This window comes from Artibeus jamaicensis, unplaced genomic scaffold, assembly GCF_021234435.1.
Source record: "Artibeus jamaicensis isolate MK-2021 breed Jamaican fruit bat unplaced genomic scaffold, CSHL_Jam_final scaffold_916, whole genome shotgun sequence".
In the NCBI taxonomy this organism is placed as follows: Eukaryota; Metazoa; Chordata; class Mammalia; order Chiroptera; family Phyllostomidae; genus Artibeus; species Artibeus jamaicensis.
This window is the reverse complement of record NW_026522059.1, coordinates 53,869,967-53,877,307: the sequence shown is the minus strand read 5'-3', so window position 1 is coordinate 53,877,307 and position 7,341 is coordinate 53,869,967. Positions and strand designations below refer to the sequence as shown.

Genomic DNA, 7,341 nt, shown 5'->3' with positions numbered 1-7,341 from the left:
GGTTCCTGGATGGAGTGCTTAGCCCCCTCCTGCAGGCTGGGACTGTACCAATTCCAATTGGAGTCTCTGGATCTGTCTTCCTCAGCTCAGGACTGCTCCCCCAAAGGGGACTGCTGGCCAAATCTGCTGCCTGCCCCTCCTGGGGGAACTAGAGTAGGAGACTGGCAGAGAAGAAGTGATTTGGTTCTGGAGTAAGGACCACTTTCTTTTCACTATGTGCCTGACTGTCTGACCCTCAAATAGGGGACCAACTAGCACCATCCTCCTGACTTTGGTTGCCCCATCCTACATAGCTCAAAAACTGTGCAGGGTCCAAGGATTGCTGCCAGCCTGAGCCCACTCTACAGTCTTTCTTCAGAAAGCTCTTATGCATCGCAGCAGCAAAAAAACAAACAACCCAATTAAAAAATGGGCAAAGGACTTGAATAAACGTTTCTCCAAAGAGAACATACAAATGGCCAACAGACGCATGAAAAATGTTCAACATCACTAATCATCAGAGAAATGCAAATGAAAACCACAATGAGATATGACCTCACCCCTGTCAGAATGGCTATCATCAATAAATCAACAAATAAGTGCTGGTGAGGATGTGGGGAAAAGGGAACCCTTGTACATTGTTCATGTAAATGCAGACTGGTTCAGCCACTGTGGAAAACAGTATAGAATTTCCTCAAAAAATTAAAAATGAAAATGTCTTTTGACCCAGCAATCCTACTACTGGGAATATATCCTAAGAAAGCTGAAACACTAATCTGAAAGAATATATGCACCTCTATGTTCACTACAGTGTTATTTACAATAGCCAAGATCTGGAAACAGTCCAAGTGCCCATCAATAGATGAGTGGATAAAAAGGCTGTGGTACATTTACACAATGTAATACTATGCAGCTATAAAAAGAAGACACTCTTACCTTTTGCAACAGCATGGATAGCCCCAGAGATTATGCTAAGTGACATAAGCCAGGCAGAGAAAGACAACTACAATATGATCTCACTTGAACACTATGAACTTTGCTCTCACTATGAACAAAGTAAACTGACAAAATAGAAACAGAGGCATGGATACATGGAACAGACTAATAGCTGTCAGAGGGGAAGGGGAAGGAGGAGGGGAAGGAGAAAGAGAAGGGGAAGGAAGACTGGTTGAAGGGAGGTGAAGAGATTAACCAAAAACATATATATATATAACCTAGATCAGACAACGGTGTGGTGATAACCAGAAGGAAAGAGGGGTGGGCTAGGTGAATGTGGATAATAGGAAGGAAAATGAGGGCAGAAAGAGGCTATGCGTAAAGGGAGGGATGGATGCACAATGAAGTGAAGATGATATTTTATTGAGTTGTACACTTGAAACTTGTATGATTTTGTGAACCAATGTCACTCCAGTGAATTCAGTTAAAAAAAAATCCACATATAACTATTGACTCTCACAAAATTTACTGAAAGTCCCTCATCCCTCAGTATCCAATGAGGATTTGTTCTAGGACTCCTGAGGATACTGAAATCCCAGGATCTTCAAGTTCCTTATATAAAGTGGTATAGAACAATGCATAAGGTCAGACCTCCTCATCTCTAGATTCCTGAACAGTATTTTCCATCCCTGGCTGGTTGGATTCCCAGATGCTAAACCTGAAAATATAGAGCCAATACTATATTTATTGAAAAAAACCTGTGTATAAGTGAACCCACCCAGTTTGAACCTGAATTGTTCAACAGTCAACTGTAGAACACTAAGGTTGCTTGGAGAATGTAGAACTTAGATGAACCTTGCAAGAACAGTAGCGTTTGGACTGGGAAAGAGGGAAGGATGACTGAAATACAGGGTCTGGCACAAATAGCCCCTTTTTTATTACAAAATCATAAGCTCATAATTCTGTAACATAATAATATCACACTCTGGCATACCATATGACATTTTCAGTGAAATGTTCAAGTTAAAACTATAAATTATTGCATTCATATTATTACCCTACAAACCACACTCAAGGAGGTGTTATTTCTGCTGGACCTCCACTGCACTGTGCTGTCCTACTTTCCACTAATGAAAGTTAATTGATAGAACCAGTTCATGGCTCCTTGTATTATATCATAGAAAAATTCACTTACTAATGATTTCGAACGTGCTCATAGTAAGGCCTGAAAGTAGGGACTTGATAATTAGGACAACTTTGTCACAGCACCATAACATAGTGTGGGAAGTGAAGACAAATCTGATTCTTAATGCAGTACAGAAATTCCTACTGGTAATGGACAAGAGAGGTTCAGAAGTGAATGACTCATTGGAGTTGCTGCAATGTAATAAAAATTTGCCATCTTCGCCCGGCTATAACTTCTGTGACGAGCACATGGAGCTTGATGATCTTCCTGAACTTCAGGCTGTTCAAAGCTAGAAAAGAGTTAGCATAAAAATGAGGTGGATTGGCTAACAGAATCAGCAAGTATCACCACCAGTCCACAAAGTCTACTTACACAGTGCATACCTTACTCATTTTACAACAGATTATCCCCTGCACCTTACTCATTTCACAAAAGATTATCTCCTGTAGGCATCATAACTACTAGCAAAAGTTAACATTCCTATGCACGCCCTCCACCAGTGCTCCCTTCTTCTAAGAGTGAGCCAGTTTTCCCTCAGCACTAGAAGAAGGAAATACCCAAAAGACAAGAAAGGGCAAATAGTGAGTCAGAACCAGGCACTTTCTCCATGTCCTCCCTCCTATATGATAATGATTTGGGATTGCAAAATGATTTGGTGCAATTCCTGGCCTTCAGCTGCTTGGCACTATTTTTTGAAAGGCATATGATTGTGCTTTCATAAGGGAAGCAATAAGGAATGGCAGGATGTTTAGGATTTTGATAGAGCTGAAGGCTGTGATAATGAGAAAGATCTCCAAATGGGGACTCATAAAGCTATGGTTCTGATGCTCTAAAGTGGCTATTACATGAAGAAAGCGTATCATTTGGTGAGTCTATACTGAAGTTGACTTTTGATCCTAATACAGTAGAAGAAGATGTTTTATTAGCTGTAATGTATAAACTGAATGATTTATCCTGTGTTAAAAATAAAGGCTGGTCATCATTTATCCAAGCTTGATTGTGGTACAGAATGGCATTCTGTGTTGTAAAATTCCTATTGGTGATGTGTATCTACCTCCTGGACACGCCAATGCCATTAATTTTGATGATTCAGGTGTTTCTGATACATTTAAAAACTATGGCTTTACATCTATGGATTCATCTGCAGTCTATATGCTAAGTAGTATGGCTCATCAGCATCATACATCTCTGCCACGTGGAGGACCTGGAGGTCAAGACTTTGCAAGATCTGGATCCAGTAAAAACTATGGCTCACCTGGATCATCACAGCTCTCTACCAATTCTTTGTATGCTAAAGCTGTCAAAAATCATAGCTCAGGACTGTGCGTGCCACTTTTCCTAACAAGTCTGAAAGACCAATGAATGCCTTCGAGCTTTTTGCCAAAAAATACAGAGTATACTTAGATGTATCTAGGGAAAGAGAACAGAGCCATTATTGTAATCCTTGGTGACAGGTGGAAGAAAATGAAGAATGAAGAGAGAAGAATGTATACATTAGAAGCCAAGTCTTTGGCTGAAGAACAAAAATGTTTAAATTCTGACTGTTGGAAAAGGAAAATAACTGATTCAAGCTGATAACACCAGTAAACCAGGATGCTCACATTAAGTCTGCATTTGCATGAACATAGACTGTTGATGGAATGACTTAAGATCATGGTCTCATCATTTGTACTGAATTTGTGTGACCATAGGATTGATAGCATTTAGTGTTGAAATGATTTAATAATAAGAATGAGGATTTGCTTTCTCCATTAGAAATTAATTAAACTAAAACTATCAACATTGTTAACCAAATTGCCTTATTTTTCTCCCAAAGTTCACATATGTATTTAAAGTAACATAGGTTTGAAAATCGATATCCTGTGGTGCTAAAGTACAGTAGAAAGAGAGGGGAAGTGTATACATGTTGTATTATTATTTTTAATGGTTTATTTTTTAAAGTACTTTTTATTGATTATGCTATGACAGTTTTCCCCCTTCATCCCCCCAACCCTCCTACATTCCTCCCACCCAGTTCATGTCCATGGATTGTACATACAAATTTTTTGAGTCTGCTCTTTCCTATACCATTTTTATCTCTCCCTATTTTATACTACTAATTATGCTTCCTCTTCCCTGTACCTTCCCCCCCTATTCCTCCCTTCACCCTCCCTACTGAAGTCCCTCTGTGTGATATCCATTTCTCTGATTATGTTCCTGTTCTGGTTGTTTGCTTAGCTTTTGTTTTCATTATGTTTTTTGTCTTTTAGGGTTCATTTGCTGATAATTGTGAGTTTGTTGTCATTTTACTGTTCATATTTTTTATCTTCTTTTTCTTAGATAAGTCCCTTTAATGTTTCATATAATAATGGCTTGGTGATGATAACTCCTTTAACTTGACCTTAACTGGGAAGTGCTTTATCTGCCCTTCCATTCTAAATGAAAGCTTTGCTGGATAGAATATTCTTGGATGTAGGTCCTTGCCTGTCATGACTTCAAATACTTCTTCACAGCCCCTTCTTGCCTGCAAGGTTTCTTTTGAGAAATTAGCATATATCCTAATGGGCACGTGTTGTAGGCCCCTCTGCCTGGTTTTAGGAATTGTATCTCCATCCCTTGTGGCTAAGGGTGAGGGGCAACCTTTGGAATGCGAGCCACAGGAGACAAAGCTTGTCTCTGGTAGCAAACACTGCCTCAGTTTCCTCTCCCTGCCCCCAAAGCTTGGTCGGAAGTCAGTGATGAGTAAGACCCCTCACAGCAGGGAGCAACCTAAGCCAGACTCGATCACTTGGGAGGCCTTCATGGAAGGACTGGGCGGGGGGGGCTGCAATAGAAAGCAATGGACTTTCGCCCCCCCCCCCCATAGCTTTGACATAGCCCAAGTCCCCATGTCCTCTGGGAGAAGCTCTTCCTGGCTCTAATCCCCTTAAGCCTGAATACCCGTTGGGGAGAGGTGTAGCTCCTTGCCTTGCTAGAGTGTGTCCTGGGGGAAAATCTGGCATCACAAAGACTTCCTGATAAACCTGTGAAATCTGCTCTGCTAAGTGTGCTTTCATTCATGTTAAGGGTTTGAGCAGGAAACCCTAAAACTCTGTTCCTGACAGACTCGGACTCATAGTAAGCCCTCAGATTTCTTTGAAATGTTATCTACTGTTTGATCCTTGCTGCCCTGTATTCCTGTGTATTACAACCCAATAATAACCCTGGAACAGGGGGCTTGGGGCCTTTTTCTCCTCAGAGAAACTGGCTGCTGCTGGCCTTTGTCTCCCCTGAGAAACTGGCCACAGCTCACTTCTCCCCAAGCAGATCTGTCATGTCTAAGGCCATATTCACTTTCGTCTGTGGCGTGTGGGGGGACTTGCAGGAAAGCTGCCCCCACAGGCACCCCTTTCTAGGTAACTCTTTCCTTTCCCCTTGCTTCTTTGATCTTGGATAACTTAATGATGCTGTGCCTTGGTGTGTTCCTCTTTGGGTCCAACTTCTTTGGGACTGTCTGGGATTCCTGGAAGTCTATTTCCTTCACCAGATTGGGGATGTTTTCTTTCATTATTTGTTCAAATAAGTTTTCAATTTCTTCCTGCTGTTCTTCTCTTTCTGGCACCCCTATAATTCAGATACTGGAACGTTTCAGGTTGTCTCAGAGATTTCTCAGCCTCTCTTCATTTTTTTAGATTCTTGTTTCTTTATTCTGATCCAGTTGGAAGTTTATTTCTTCCTTCTGGTCCAAATTGTTGCTTTGAGTCATGGTTTCCTTCCTGTCACTGTTGGTTCCCTGAATATTTTGCTTTATTTCATTTTGGGCATCTTTCATTTTTTGACCAAGCTCAATCAGTTCTGCGATCATTTTGATTACCCAGGCTTTAAATTCTCCATCAGATAGGTTGGCAATCTCCTCATTGCTTAGTTCTGAGGTTTTGCTCTGTTTTTTCATTTGGGCCATATTTCTTTGTCTTGGCACAACTGCTAGGTTGTAAGGGGATGGGGCCTTGGGTATTCACCCAGGCAGGGCAACCTCTTTGCTGAGCTACAGCACTGCCTGTGGGAGAGAGGCCAGAGCAGGAACAGTGCAGCTCGCTTGCTCCTAGGTAGCCCACTTTTCAACAAACTCTCTCCTGTGAGACTGGGAGAGACTCCCACCATGGCAACACCAGCTATGGCCCACAGCCAGCTCTGAGTCTCATTTTTCCCTTTAAGTCAGCCCCTCCCGTGCATCCCGCTGAGCTCAGCAGCCAGCCCCACCCCCAAGGTCCACTGAGTTGCAGCGGTTTTTCTGAGTCGGTCATCCTGGTCTGCCGCCTTACTGGTCTGGTTGTTCTTTTCTTTAATTCCTTGGTTGTTGGAGTTCCATGCAGTTTGATTTTCTGGCGCTTTTGGTTGTTTATTGATTTTAGATTGGTTATCCTCCTGTTGGTTGTGTGAGGAAGCAAAGGGTTTCTACCTATGCCTCCATCTTGGCCAGACCATGTTTTATTTTAAATTGCACAAAAGGGGCATTAAAAATATGCAACCGCTCTTCATACATTGTCTATTTACTGCTTATTAATCTGTAGCATATATATAATGGAATGAGACAGAAGCTGAGAGTTGATCTTTCTTGGAGTTGACCACATGGCTCAGCTCTGTGCCAAACACAGAAGCTCCTAGTCTGGCCAGTGCCAAGAGGCTACCAGAACATCTGGCTGGTGGTAGCATCCCAGCATAAGAGCCACCTGGTATAGCTACCTAAGCATGCTGAGTTTATGCACCAGGTGGCAGCACCCACCCATTATTTCCAATGGAGAACTAGCACAGGCCAAGGTCAAGTTAATAGCATTGGGATACAGTAACTGTATTGGTGCTACTAACAGTTGATACCTTTGTATTTTAAAACTTTACATTCTATATCACCTCAGCACATATCTTAAGTATCTTATTTTGTCATCATATTTTTATGGTGGGGGCAGACGTTGCACGTATTGCAGTACAATACTTGCAACTTTACTTTTCCTCCAACTGTCTAAAATTAGAGCAAATACATTAATAATACAGCTGCTTTTGTTCTGAGTTACATTCATGGCTTTCATTTACTTACCAAGTGGTGTTTCTGGTGAGGAATCATAGCATTACACTGATTTCAGTTCATCACACTTCATGATGTCCCTAAATTTTGCATACTATATTATTTCAAATAAAAAATTAAAAATGTCTTAACAAACAGCTAAAGATAGTATTATTTTCTCCTTTAACATCACAACTGTCACCTGAAGACCATCATGGCCAAT

At 41.4% G+C, this 7,341-nt stretch overlaps 1 pseudogene; it reads left to right on the top strand.

Annotated features, from left to right (window-relative positions):
- Window positions 1–2,112: 2,112 nt before the first annotated feature.
- LOC119048571 (HMG box-containing protein 1-like) lies at window positions 2,113–3,676 on the top strand (annotated as a pseudogene).
- Window positions 3,677–7,341: the final 3,665 nt, after the last annotated feature.